Source organism: Chiloscyllium punctatum, chromosome 32 (genome assembly GCF_047496795.1).
Source record: "Chiloscyllium punctatum isolate Juve2018m chromosome 32, sChiPun1.3, whole genome shotgun sequence".
In the NCBI taxonomy this organism is placed as follows: Eukaryota; Metazoa; Chordata; class Chondrichthyes; order Orectolobiformes; family Hemiscylliidae; genus Chiloscyllium; species Chiloscyllium punctatum.
The window spans coordinates 22,008,012-22,022,606 of NC_092770.1; positions in this window are offsets into that span (position 1 = coordinate 22,008,012).

A 14,595-nucleotide genomic window follows, 5' to 3' on the forward strand; every position below is an offset into this window, starting at 1 on the left:
CCAACAGGTTTAATTGGAAGCACTAGCTTTCAGAGCACTGCTCCTTCACCAGGTGGGAACTCACTCGACATGGTGTACGTTGTCCTGCACTTCAAGTCATTTGCGTGTTGCATTCTTTGATGTTTCATCAATAGTGGAGAACAGCCTTCAGTCTGCAATTCCCTCACTCAACATTGCCGTTTCTACCTCTCCATCCTCCCTTCAAGGTGCTCCTTAACTCTGTGACCAGGCTTTTTCTGACATGTCTTAATATCCCCGTACATGAAGGAGAAGATCCATTACTGCTTTCTGCAGAGGTGCCCAGCATCAGCTGTTAACCTTGATCCTGCCCTCCTGCCAATGAAGGCATTGACCACTGACATCATCCTGGTGAAACTGGCAAGAAAATGGGAAACTCCTATTTCTCCAAATACAGGCACGGAGCCACAAAGCTTTGCAGAGTGTGAGAATCAGGAGAACATTGGCCAAAGTGAGGGCTGCAGATGCTAGAGATTCGAGTCAAGAGCGTGGTGCTGGAAAAGCACAGCAGGTCAGACATGTGGTGCTGGAATTCCCAATGAAGAGCCTGAAAGGTCGACTCTCCTGTTCCTCAGACGCTGTCTGACCTGCTGAGCTTTTCCAGCACCACACTCTCGACTCTGATCAGGAGAACATCTTATTCCATACCTTAGAGGGTAGTTCAAACGGTTTCATGGTTCAATTCACCTCCAGGCACTGCAGCACTCCCTCAGACGGGACATCCATCCCACTGAAAGACCTGAAACCATGATTTTCTGATCTGGAGGACTCATGGCTACCTAATGTTCTTACTATTTGAACAGGGCGACCTTGTCGAATCATAATTTAGAAAAACCATCAGCTCATTATTCTTGTACTGACTCTGAGAGAGAAAACAATTAGTCCCAATCCCTAACTCTTGCCCATCCTCAAAGCTGGTTACAGCACGGAGTGCAGTCATTTGGCCCATCATGTGCATACTGTCCCGCAAAGATCTGACGAGACTAATAGAGTCATAGAGATGTACAGCATGGAAACTGACCCTTCGGTCCAAACTGTCCACGCCGACCAGATATCCCAACCCAATCTAGTCCCACCTGCCAGCACCCGGCCCATATCCCTCCAAACCCTTCCTATTCATATACCCATCCAGATGCCTCTTAAATGTTGCAATTGTACCAGCCTCCACCACTTCCTCTGGCAGCTCATTCCATACACGTACCACCCTCTGTGTGAAAAAGTTGCTCCTCAGGTCTCCTTTATATCTATCTTTCCCCTCTCACCCTAAACCTACGCCCTCTAGTTCTGGACTCCCCGACCCCAGGGAAAAGACTTTGCCTATTTACCCTATCCATGCCCCTCATAATTTTGTAAACCTCTATAAGGTCACCCCTCAGCCTCTGACGCTCCAGGGAAAACAGCCCCAGCCTGTTCAGCCTCTCCCTATAGCTCAAATCCTTCAACCCTGCCAGGTCCTATCTTGGAGACTATCCCAACACAAGGGAAAATCTAAATGCTGCTTTCAATGCGATGAGAGTTTTTGGCTGAAGCACTATCAGAGAGTGAGATACAGACACCCACCACCCCCTGGTGGTGTAACCTGAAAATTATCCATTTTTAAATACATATGCAAACTCCTTTTTGAAAGTTAGTGTTCAATCTGCTTCCATTGCCCTTTCAGGCAGTACATATTGTGCAAACCTTCTGTCATGTAAAATATAAATTTACATACTAAATGGGTCTACCTGGAACTGATAATTCCATGATAAACCTCACAAACGAATGCTACAGGAAGGATAGAAAGGGAGGCAAAAGAGAAGGGGGAGTGGCATTTTTGATAAGGGATAGCATTACAGCTGTGCTGAGGGAGGATATTCCCGGAAATATATCCAGGGAAGTTATTTGGGTGGAACTGAGAAATAATAAAAGGATGATCACCTTATTGGGATTGTGTTATAGACCCTCCAATAGTCAGAGGGAAATTGAGAAACAAACTTGTAACTCAACATGGACATTTACTATAACAATCCATCTTCTGCAGCTACACTGGCACCACCCCCCGCCTTTTCCTCCGCTACATCGATGACTGTATCGGCGCTGCCTCCTGCCCCCACGAGGAGGTTGAACAGTTCATTCACTTTACTAACACCTTCCACCCCAACCTCAAATTCACCTGGACCATCTCAGACTCCTCCCTCCCCTTCCTAGACCTCGCCATTTCTATCTCGGGGGACCGACTCAACACGGACATTTACTATAAACTGACCGACTCCCACAGCTACCTAGACTACACCTCCTCCCACCCTGCCCCCTGTAAAAACGTCATTCCATATTCCCAATTCCTTCGCGTCCACCGCATCTGCTCCCAGGAGGACCAATTCCAATACAAAACAACCCAGATGGCCTCCCTCATTTCCCCTCCCCCCACCTTATCTCAGTCCCAACCCTCGGACTCAGCACCACCTTCTTGACCTGCAATCTTCTTCCCGACCTCTCCGCCCCCACCCTGTCTCTGGCCTATCACCCTCACCTTAACCTCCTTCCACCTATCGCATTTCCAATGTCTTTCCCCCAAATCCCTCCTCCCTACCTTTTATCTTAGCCTGCTTGGCACACCTTCCTCATTCCTGAAGAAGGGCTTATGCCCGAAACATCGATTCTCCTGCTCCTTGGATGCTGCCTGACCTGCTGGGCTTTTCCAGCAAGACATTTTTCATCTCAAACAAACTTGTAAGGAGATCTCAGCTATCTGTAAGAATAATAGGGTGGCTATGGTAGGGGATTTTAACTTCCCAAACATAGACTGGGACTGCCATAGTGTTAAGGGTCTAGATGGAGAGGAATTTGTTAAGTGTGTACAAGACAATTTTCTGATTCAGGATGTGGATGTACCTACTAAAGAAGGTGCAAAACTTGACCTACTCTTGGGAAATAAGGCAGGGCAGGTGACTGAGGTGTCAGTGGGGGAGCACTTTGGGGCCAGTGACCATAATTCTATTCATTTTAAAATAGTGATGGTAAAGGATAGACCAGAGCTAAAAGTTGAAGTTCTAAATTGAAGAAAGGCCAATTTTGACAGTATTAGGCAAGAACTTTCAAAAGCTGACTGGGGGCAGATGTTCGCAGGTAAAGGGACGGCTGGAAAATGGGAAGCCCTCAAGAATGAGATAATGAGAATCCAGAGAAAATATATTTCTGTCAGGGTGAAAGGAAAGGCTGGTAGATATAGGGAATGCTGGATGATTAAAGAAATTGAGGGTTTGGTTAAGAAAAAGAAGGAAACATATGTAAGGTATAGACAGGATAGATCGAGTGAATCCTTAGAAGAGTATAAAGGAAGTAGAAGTATACTTAAGAGGGAAACCAGGAGGGTATAAAGGGGACATGAGATAGCTTTGGCAAATACAATTAAGGAGAATCCAAAGGATTTTTACAAATACATTAAGGACAAAAGGGTAACTAGGGAGAGAATAGGGCCCCTCAAAAATCAGCAAGGAGCCACAGAAAATGGGAGAGATACTAAATGAATATTTTGCATCAGTATTTACTGTGGAAAAGGATATAGAAGATATAGACTGTAGGGAAATAGATGGTGACATCTTGCAAAATGTCCAGATTATAGAGGAGGAAGTGCTGGACGTCTTGAAACGCATAAAAGTAGATAAATCCCCAGGACCTGATCAGGTATACCCGAGAGCTCTGTGGGAAGCTAGAGAAGTGATTGCTGGGGGTCTTGCTGAGATATTTGTATCATCGATAGCCACAGGTGAGGTGCTGGAAGACTGGAGGTTGGCAAACGTGGTGCCATTGTTGAAGAAGGGCGGTAAAGACAAGCCAGGGAACTATAGACCAGTGAGCCTGACCTCAATAGTGGGCAAGTTGTTGGAGGGAATCCTGAGGGACAGGATGTACATGTATTTGGAAAGGCAAGGACTGATTAGGGATAGTCAACATGGCTTTGTGCGTGGGAAATCATGTCTCACAAACTTGACTGAGTTTTTTGAAGAAGTAACAAAGAGGATTGATGGGGACAGAGCAGTGGATGTGATCTATATGGACTTCAGTAAGGCATTCAACAAGGTTCACCATGGGAGACTGATTAGCAAGGTTTGATCACATGGAATACAGGGAGAACTAGCCATTTGGATACAGAACTGGCTCAAAGGTAGAAGACAGAGGGTGGTGGTGGAGGGTTGTTTTTCAGACTGGACGTCTGTGACCAGTGGAGTGCCACAAGGATCGGTGCTGGGTCCTCTACTTTTTGTCATTTACATAAATGATTTGGATGCGAGCATAAGAGGTACAGTTAGTAAGTTTGCAGATAACACCAAAATTGGAGGCGTAGTGGACAGCGAAGAGGGTTACCTCAGAATACAACAGGATCTGGACCAGATGGGCCAATGGGCTGAGAAGTGGCAGATGGAGTTTAATTCAGATAAATGCGAGGTGCTGCATTTTGGGAAAGCAAATCTTAGCACAACTTATACACTTAATGGTAAGGTCCTAGGGAGTATTGCTGAACAAAGAGACCTTGGAGTGCGGGTTCATAGCTCCTTGAAAATGGAGTCGCAGGTAGATAGGATAGTGAAGAAGGCATTTGATATGCTTTCCTTTATTGGGCAGAGCATTGAGTATAGGAGTTGGGAGGTCATGTTGCAGCTGTACAGGACATTGGTTAGGCCACTGTTGCAATATTGCGTGCAATTCTGGTCTCCTTCCTATCGGAAAGATGCTGTGAAACTTGAAAGGGTTCAGAAAAGATTTACAAGGATGCTGCCAGGGTTGGAGGATTTGAGCTACAGGGAGAGGCTGAACAGGCTGGGTCTGTTTTCCCTGGAGCGTCGGAGGCTGAGGGGTGATCTTATAGAGATTTACAAAATTATGAGGGGCATGGATAGGGTAAATAGACAAAGTCTTTTCCCTGGGGTCGGGGAGTCCAGAACTAGAGGGCATAGGTTTAGGGTGAGAGGGGAAAGATAGATATAAAGGAGACCTGAGGAGCAACTTTTTCACGCAGAGGGTGGTACGTGTATGGAATGAGCTGCCAGAGGAAGAGGTGGAGGCTGGTACTATTGCAACATTTAAGAAGCATTTGGATGGGTATATGAATAGGAAGGGTTTGGAGGGATATGGGCCGGGTGCTGGCAGGTGGGACTAGATTGGGTTGGGATATCTGGTCAGCATGGACGGGTTGGACCGAAGGGTCTGTTTCTTTGCTGTATATCTCTATGACTCTAAAATCATTGAATTATTATAACACAGAAAGAGGCCATTTGGCCCATCAAGTCTGCACTGATTCTCCAGATGAGCCTCATGCCTTTTCCCTACACGTTTGAATTTTATTCAGTTTAAATGGTTATCCAATGCCCTCTTGAATACTCCAGCCACTGTAACCCGGGTGTAAATGATTTACATTGAAAATGAAATTTCTCTCACATTATATTTGCTTGTTTTGTATATCACTTTAAAATCTATACCCTTTAGTTCTTAATTCTTTTACAAAGGGAACAGTTTCTCACTCTTTCTCTCTACTCTACCAGCCTCGATTTTAAAAACCTATATCAAATCTCCTCTCTGTCTTCCTCTCTCCAGTCTCTTCGTTTAGCTCTTCATTTCCTGGAGCCATTGGTGTAAATCTGTATTTTCTCCAGTGTGCTCACCACCGTCCAATGGGGTACCTCCAGCAGAGCTCTAACAGATATCTTGTACAGGGTCCACATCACCTCCCCGTTCATTCACCTCAAGCCCCTATGAATGGAGCTCAGAACGCTACACATTTTATTAATTGTTCTCTCCACTTGTCCTACCTCTTGGAAGAATCTGTTGTGTCCCTGCTCCTACACCCCCTTTTAGAATTGTCCTCTTTACTTGATCATTTCTGTCCATGCTCTTCCTACCCAAATGCATCACCTTACCCTTCTCTACATTAAACTTCATCTGCCACCTATCTGCCCACTCCACCAACTTGTCTCTAGCTTATTTGAAATTCGGCTCTCTGTCTTCGCATTTTCAATGCTTCTGGATTTTGTATCATCAACACGTTTTACTTATAGAGTCATAGAGATGTACAGCATGGACACAGACCCTTCGGACCAACTTGTCCATGTCAACCAGATATCCCAACCCAATCTAGTCCCACCTGCCAGCACCCAGCCCATATCCCTCCAAACCCTTCCTATTCATATACCCATCCAAATGCATCTTAAATGTTGCAATTGTACCAGCCTCCATCACTTCCTCTGGCAGCTCATTCCATACACATACCACCCTCTGTGTGAAAAGGTTGCCCCTTAGGTCTCTTTTATATCTTTCCCCTCTCACCCTAAACGTATGCCCTCTAGTTCTGGACTCCCCCACCCCAGGGAAAAGACCTTGTCTATTTATCCTATCCATGCCCCTCATGATGTTATAAACTCGATGAGGTCACCCCTCAGCCTCTGAAGCTCCAGGGAAAACAGCCCCAGCCTGTTCAGCCTCTCCCTGTAGCTCAAACTCTCCAACCCTGGCAACATCATTGTAAATCTTTTCTTAACCTTTTCAAGGTTCTTTCAAAAATCAGTGTGGGGCCCTTGGGGATGTGACTGTGCACTGATCAGAAAGAACAGGGAAATGACAGATCATTAAAACTGATATTCTGTATCAGTTTAGGCCCAAACGACATTGTCTCAGAATAAAGAGGCACCAGTTTAAGACTGAGATTCATGTTCTGGCTTCCTCCCACGATCCAAAGATGTACAGGCTCGGGGGGATTGGCCATGTTAAATTGTCCATAATGGAATCTCTCCACCCTTCAGGCTCTCTGCCTCTATTCCTGGTGAAGGGCTTTTGCCCGAAACATCAATTTTACTGCTCCTCGGATGCTGCCTGAACTGCTGTGCTTTTCCAGCACTACTAATCCATAAATTGTCCTAAATGTCCAGGGATATGCTGGCTTGGTGGGTTAGCCAGGGGAAATGCAGCGTTACAGAGACAGGGTGGGTCTGGGTGGGATGCTGATCGGAGGGGGCTGTGTGGATACAATGGGCCGAATGGCCTGCTTCCACAATATAGGGATTGTCTGATTGTGTATGATTCTATTTAAGACTGAGGAATCTGTTCAATCAGACGATTGAGAATCTTTGGAACCTCTTGTCACAGAGGGTTGTGGGGGCAGAGTCCTTTTGTATGTTTAAGGCTGAGGTGAATGGATTCCTGTTCAGTCGGGGAATCAGGATTATGGGGGAAAACATAGGAATGTGGACGTGGGGAATGTTGGATCAGTCATGATCCTTCTGAATGGCGTACATCTCTTTCTATCCCTTATGGTCTTAAACTAGAGAAGAGATATTAATACATCTTCCTTGGACCTAATCACTGAGGGTAGCAGGTACTTGTGTTCACAATTTCTTCTCCACTCCTCAGTACAATCATGGCTAATCTGACTGTGGCCTGAATACCATCATTCACACCTTATCCATCCCCCCCCCTCCGCCTCCCCCCCCCACCACGCCCCACTCCTCACCCCCGCCCACCCACTCCCACCCATCAACCACAACATTCAATTTCTTCATCAATCAAAAATCTCAACGACCCAGCATCTACTGCCCTCTCCAAAGATTAATAACTCCGACAGGCAAATTCCTCGTCATCATCTGAAATGGAAGGGCCCTTTGTTACTAAAACGTGCCTCTTCATTTGAGACTCCCCCACAAATGTATACATCCCCCCAGTATCTTTATGTCTCTTATTCTTAATGCATAGCTTACATTGGCACCTGTTTTCTCAGAGGAAGAATGAATCAGAACCTAAGAAGTTAAACTCTTCTCTTTTCAGTCAGGCAAATAATCTCTGAAAGGTAAATGTAAGAGTCTCTTGACATCTATTACTGTAGGCATGATGTGGAGGTGCCGGTGTTGGACTGGGGTGTACAAAGTTAAAAATCACACAACACCAGGTTAGAGTCCAACAGGTTTATTTGGAAGCACTAGCTTTCAGAGTGATGCTCCTTCATCCACAACCACCTGATGAAGGAGCAGCGCTCCAAAAGCTAGTGCTTCCAAATAAACCTGTTGGACTATGACCCAGTGTTGTGTGATTTTTAACTCTATTACTGCATTCTGCAAACTACCGGTGACCATATGCCCTCTGGTGGCTCAATAATTAACAGCAGGTTGCAGGTGTTCCTGCTGAGAGACATGTCATCAATAGGCAGGCAATTACATGGGTAATTATATATTCAAAGAAACAGAAATGTGAAAATGATATTTAAAAATAAATATTGAACTGTGTCCTGGAATTTCACACCTCAAGCTATGACCTGAGCAAAGATAATTTTTTTAGCAAGGATCAATTTAAGCTCCGTATCAACACCATTTTTCCTGCACAAGTTGGCATTTTGATCGGAACCCTGGTTGCATTGCTGGTGTGTTGGTATAGAGGCACTAGTAATGCTGTTAGGCAAGTAATCCAAAAGTTCGATCTCTTGTTCAAGAGCCATGAATTCAAATCCCACTGGTAAATATTGAAATCTGTAAAAACGTGAAATGAAAAGCTAGCCTAATCCAAATAAGGCTTGTTTTTCTAAAACAAAGTCCCATCTGGTTTACTAAATTTACATCCTTACCAGGTCTAGACTATGTGTGTCTCATCTCACAGTTTAAGGTGTAGTGATACTGTCCTTACCTCTGAGGCAGGAGGCCTAGATTAAAGGTGTGTAATAACGCTCCAGAATATTTGATATATGTCGTGACACAGCAACTAGTTTAAACGGGTTCTTCATTTGTCTTCAAAAAGAAAAAATATGGTTCATATTTAACGATCCAATAAAATGACCCAGCAAGCCATTCAGTTCAAAATGGCTGACCCATTCAGTGACACCCATGTCCTATCCATAAATAAACGTCAAGAAAATTGCAGTGAAGCTTCTAGCTTTGCAATATTCAGGACCAATGCAAGAAAAGCAAATTCCAAGCAATCACAGCAATTTATACGACAAGATAAACAGAGTGTGTGTTCCCAAAACTGAGAGCCTAATCTATCGGCAATCACAACCAGAGCAAGAGGAAGCATTTTGACAGACATTTTAAATGAAAAACTGTCGATATATCATTTTGCATTCTGTAAAGAGCTGGTCAATTCACTACCACAGGGTGTGGAGGCCAGCTCATTGAGTATGTTTAAGACTGAGACAGATAGGTTCCTGATTGTCAGGGAGATCAAGGGTTATGGGGAGAAGGTGGGGGAATGAGGTTGAGAAATGTATTGGCTATGATTGAATAGCAGAGCAGACTCAATGGGCTGAATGGCCTAACTTGTGCTCCTATGTCTTGTGGTCTTACGGGATACATGTTCAACTGTAAAAATTATTTTGTTCCGAAATTCAAAGGGGCTACAATTCCACCAGCATCTTTGTACTTGGTGGAGGATCTGATTCTAAGAAAATAGCCACCATGGTATAAACATAGAACATAGACCATTACAGCGCAGTACAGGCCCTTCGGCCCTCGATGTTGCACCGACCTGTCATACCAATCTGAAGCCCATCTAACCTACACTATTCCATGTACATCCATATGCTTGTCCAATGATGACTTAAATGTACTTAAAGTTGGCGAATCTACTACCGTTGCAGGCAAAGCATTCCATACCCTTACTACTCTCTGAGTAAAGAAACTACCTCTGACATCTGTCCTATATCTATCACCCCTCAATTTAAAGCTACACCCCCTCGTGCTCACTGTCACCATACTTGGAAAAAGGCTCTCCCTGTCCACCCTATCTAACCCTCTGATTATCTTATATGTCTCTATTAAGTCACCTCTCAACCTTCTTCTCTCGAACAAAAACAGCCTCAAGTCCCTCAGCCTTTCCTCGTAAGACCTTCCCTCCATACCAGGCAACATCCTAGTAAATCTCCTCTAAACCCTTTACAAAGCTTCCGCATCCATCTTATAATGCGGTGACCAGAACTGTACACAATACTCCAAGTGTGGCCGTACCAGAGCTTTGTACAGCTGTAGCATCTTGTACAGGTCTGGTAGCATATGTGGAGAGAGAAACACAGAGTTAATGTTTTGGTTCCAGTGATCTTTCTTTGGAGCTGATTTTTGCTGGGACAAGATTGGCATTTATGGGGTGGGGGGTGGGGAAATAAAGGACATTTGGGGATGGGACTGGAAAGAGAGAGAGAGAACAACAGTTGGACAGGCAATGGAATGGGTAAAGAACTCATGGTTCCAGAACTCTATCCCTCTATTAATAAAAGCTAAAACACTGTATGCCTTCTTAACAACCCTGTCAACCTGGGTGGCAACTTTCAAGGATCTGTGTACCTGGACACCAAGATCTCTCTGCTCATCTACACTACCAAGAATCTTACCATTAGCCCAGTACTTTGCATTCTGGTTACTCCAACCGAAGTGAATCACCTCACACTTGTCTGCAGTAAACTCCATTTGCCACCTCTCAGCCCAGCTCTGCAGCTTATCTATGTCTCTCTGTAACCTACAACATCCTTCGTCACTATCCACAACTCCACCGACCTTAGTGTCATCTGCAAATTTACTAACCCACCCTTCTACGCCCTCATCCAGGTCATTAATAAAAAGGACAAACAGCAGTGGACCCAACACTGACCCTTGCAGTACACCAGTAGTAACTGGACACCAGGATGAACATTTCCCATCAACCACCACCCTCTGTCTTCTTTCAGCAAACCAGTTAATGATCCAAACTGTTATATCTCCCATAATCCCATTCCTCCGCATTTTGTACAATAGCCTACTGTGGGGAACCTTATCGAACGCCTTGCTGAAATCCATATACACCACATCAACCGGTGTACTTTCATCTACCTGCTTGATCACCTTCTCAAAGAACTTCATTCACTGGTTCACTGTATCATTCACTGGTTCTCTTTAATAGTGGAAGCTATAGAAACATTAAATATAGGATGGGGTATTTTGATGACAAATGGTGCTTTGACACTGGATTTGTGTTTAAAAGCAACATTCTAACTTTACCACTTGAAAGGGTCCAACTCATCCAGATATCATAGAGAATCCTTACAGTGTGGAAACAGGCCATTTTGGTTGAACAAGTTACACCGACCCTCCAAAGACTATTCCACCCAGACCCACTCCCCTACCCTATTACACTATATTTCCCCTGACTAATGCCCCAAACCTACATATCCCTGACCACTATGGGCAATTTAGCATGGCTAATCCACCCTAACCTGCACATCTTTGGATTGTGGGAGGAAACCGGAGCACCCAGAGGAAACCCATGCAGACACGGGGAGAATGTGCAAACTCCACACAGACAGTCACCGAGGCTGGAATCAAACACAGGCCCCTGACACTGTGAGGTAGCAGTGCTAACCACTGAGCCACCGTGCTGCCCTGACCTAACCCAATCAGATGGATATTGCGGGCAATTCTGGTCTCCTTCCTATCGGAAAGATGTTGTGAAACTTGAAAGGGTTCGGAAAGGATTTACAAGGATGTTGCCAGGGTTGGAGGATTTGAGCTACAGGGAGAGGCTGAACAGGCTGGGTCTGTTTTCCCTGGAGTATCGGAGGCTGAGGGGTGACCTTATAGAGGTTTATAAAATCATGAGGGGCATGGATAGGATTAATAGACAAAGTCTTTTCCCTGGGGTCAGGGAGTCCAGAACTAGAGGGCATAGGTTTAGGGTGAGAGGGGAAAGATATAAAAGAGACCTAAGGGGCAACTTTTTCACGCAGAGGGTGGTATGTGTATGGTATGAGCTGCCAGAGGATGTGGTGGAGGCTGGTACAACAGCAACATTTAAAAGGCATTTGGATGAGTATATGAATAGGAAGGGTTTGGAGGGATATGGGCCAGGTGCTGGCAGGTGAGACTGGATTGGGTTGGGATACCTGGTCTGCATGGACGGGTTGGACCGAAGGATCTGTTTCTGTGCTGTACATCTCTATGACTCTACTTTCAAGGAACTGTGAACCTGCACTCCAAGGTCTCTGTTCAGCAAACTCCCCAGGACCTTACCATTATGGCTGCATCAATGGAGAGAAACAGAATTAATGCTCTTCCAAATTGCTTTTCTTCAGGACTTCCAGTGAGGAGGCCGTAATGTTCAGACATAAGTCAGCCATACTAGGAACCTGACTGGAAATTCATCCTCTGTCAGCACAATTTAGCAAAGGGAACCGCTCACTCTTCACAGGTTGTTGGGCCTGTCATACACCCATGTACCAGCAGAGGGAGTTCACAGATCAGACATAACAATGAAGGATCAATGCAGAAGTAGGGCAACATTCTAAACATCTCCGGCTAGAAATAGATGTGTTTCAGTCCAGAGACTGAAGGTGGGTCACCGGACTCAAAATGCCAACTCTGCTTTTCCCTTCATGGATTCTAGGAGAAAGTGAGGACTGCAGATGCTGGAGATCAAAAGAGTGTGGTGCTGGAAAAGCACAGCTAGTCAGGCAGCATCCAAGGAGCTGAAGAGGTGATGTTTTGAGCTTCATGAAGGGCTTATGCTTCAAACATCGACCCCTCCTGCTCCTCGGATGCTGCCTGACCTGCCGTGCTTTTCCAGCACCACACTCTTTGACTCTTCACGGATTCTGCCAGACCTGCTGAGTTCCTCCAGCAATGTCTGTTCTTTCTTTGGCCTGTCCAAGACCACTAAAGATGGGAGGTGATTATAAACCTGACAACAGAGCCAGCTAAATGGTTAACCAATGAGAAGATATACAATGGTAAACTCAGATGGGTAATTGTGTTAATCGCATCTTTATTAAAATACGCAATGACAGTTTACAAAGGCCATGTTTAACACTCAATATTTTAAAAGGAAACAGAAAAAAACCTCCCTAAAAAAATAAATCTGCACTGACATCAGTATAAATACAATAACAAAAATGTTCAGTCCTATACATTGCCTAGCGTTTGTGCTTCTCCACATGCATATCCATGATTAAAAGTTCATGTTCGTTTTTGAACCCTTACGGATTTCAACACAAATGAAGTCGACAATTTGCATTCGGTTTTTCATGATGTGGTGCGGCTTGGCTATTTCATCGAGAGCACCAGCAGCACGGTGACCAGTGTCCGATCACACTGGGAGGAGCAACTTTACAATTAAATATGGTCGCCAAATCCCAAATTTATCACATTAACCCCACCCCAACCCCGTTTTAACAGCACATACACAGAACTTATTGCCCAGCTCCCATCTGGGCAAGTCCCGCAGATGCTGAATATTTCTTGGTAATACAGTGGTTTGCAACTCGTTCAAGTAAGGGTAAAAAGAATCATTCACAGTAAAAGAACACAAAACCAACTCTGGTGTCTTGCTCAATTAATCATTCAGTTCACAGCAAGAGTATAGAGGTCCTGTTTAAAAAATAAGACTTTTGTACAGTGTCTAGTTTGACAACAAAACTCAAAACAAACATCATTTCGACTCAGAAGTGGAACTCTGGTATATAAACGTTTCTCCTCTTCTTTTTGCAGAATACCATGTGGTGGTAAACAATGAAAGCAGACCGCTGAATTAAAATGTCAAGTTTCAATTTGGTTTACCAAGACTATGCAAGCTAAATCCCTGATGTGCTAAAGTGCCCTAGTTTCGACTTTGGTATCAGCTACTGCAAAAATCAGACTCACTGAGCAATAGTCACCAGCCTCCTGGTCACTCCAGAGTCAGTAGTTGTACAAGGTTTGATGAACGCCCTGCGGTTCCACTTCCAGCCCAATGTAGGCGCCCCACCCCAGCCCCAAGTAGGATAAACCCAGTGGGCAAGCCTTCAGCCCTCACCTTGGGTTGTCTGAATGGATGCACGAAGCAGTTATTCAATGACAGGTCAGTCTACCGTAACACACGTTTCGTCAGCGTCAATTGGCTATAACACAATTGATGAATTGTGGATATTGTTCAGATTAACGTAAACTTTCCACTGAACGGGTATGGCAATTCTCTAATAGCGATCTTCTACGGTGTGATTTTCTACAGCAGTTTTCCCTTGCACAAGGTCACGGGGAACACAACTGTTGCATTACGGCAGAACAGCCATTTGGACAAGTCTCCAAATTCACCCTTCTTCCACTCTGTCAAATCTCACACACTGCAATTAAGGGTAATCAGTCGCCCCTCACGTCCCCAGATTAGATTAGATTAAATTAAGTTCCCTACAGTGTGGAAACAGGCCCTGCAGCCCAACCAGTCCACACCAACCCTCCGAAGAGTAACCCACCCAGACCCATTTTCCCTCTGACTAATGCACCTAACACTATGGGCAAGTTAGCATGGCCAATCCACCTAACCTGCACATCTTTGGACTGTGGGAGGAAACTAGAGCACCTGGAGGAAACCCACGCAGACACGGGGGGTGGGGGGAAATGTGCAAACTCCACACAGACCGAGGCTGGAGTTGAACCTGGGTCCCTGGTGCTGTGAGGCAGCAGTGCTAACCACTGAGCCATCATGCTGCCCCTAACTCGTGGTGCAATGCAATTCACTGAAAAAGACACATACAGTAATTACACATTAAAATACACACTCTGAGCTGAACCATGCCCTCTCGGCCATTCACCAATCAACATTCCCAAAGGCGAAATACATCATACACTG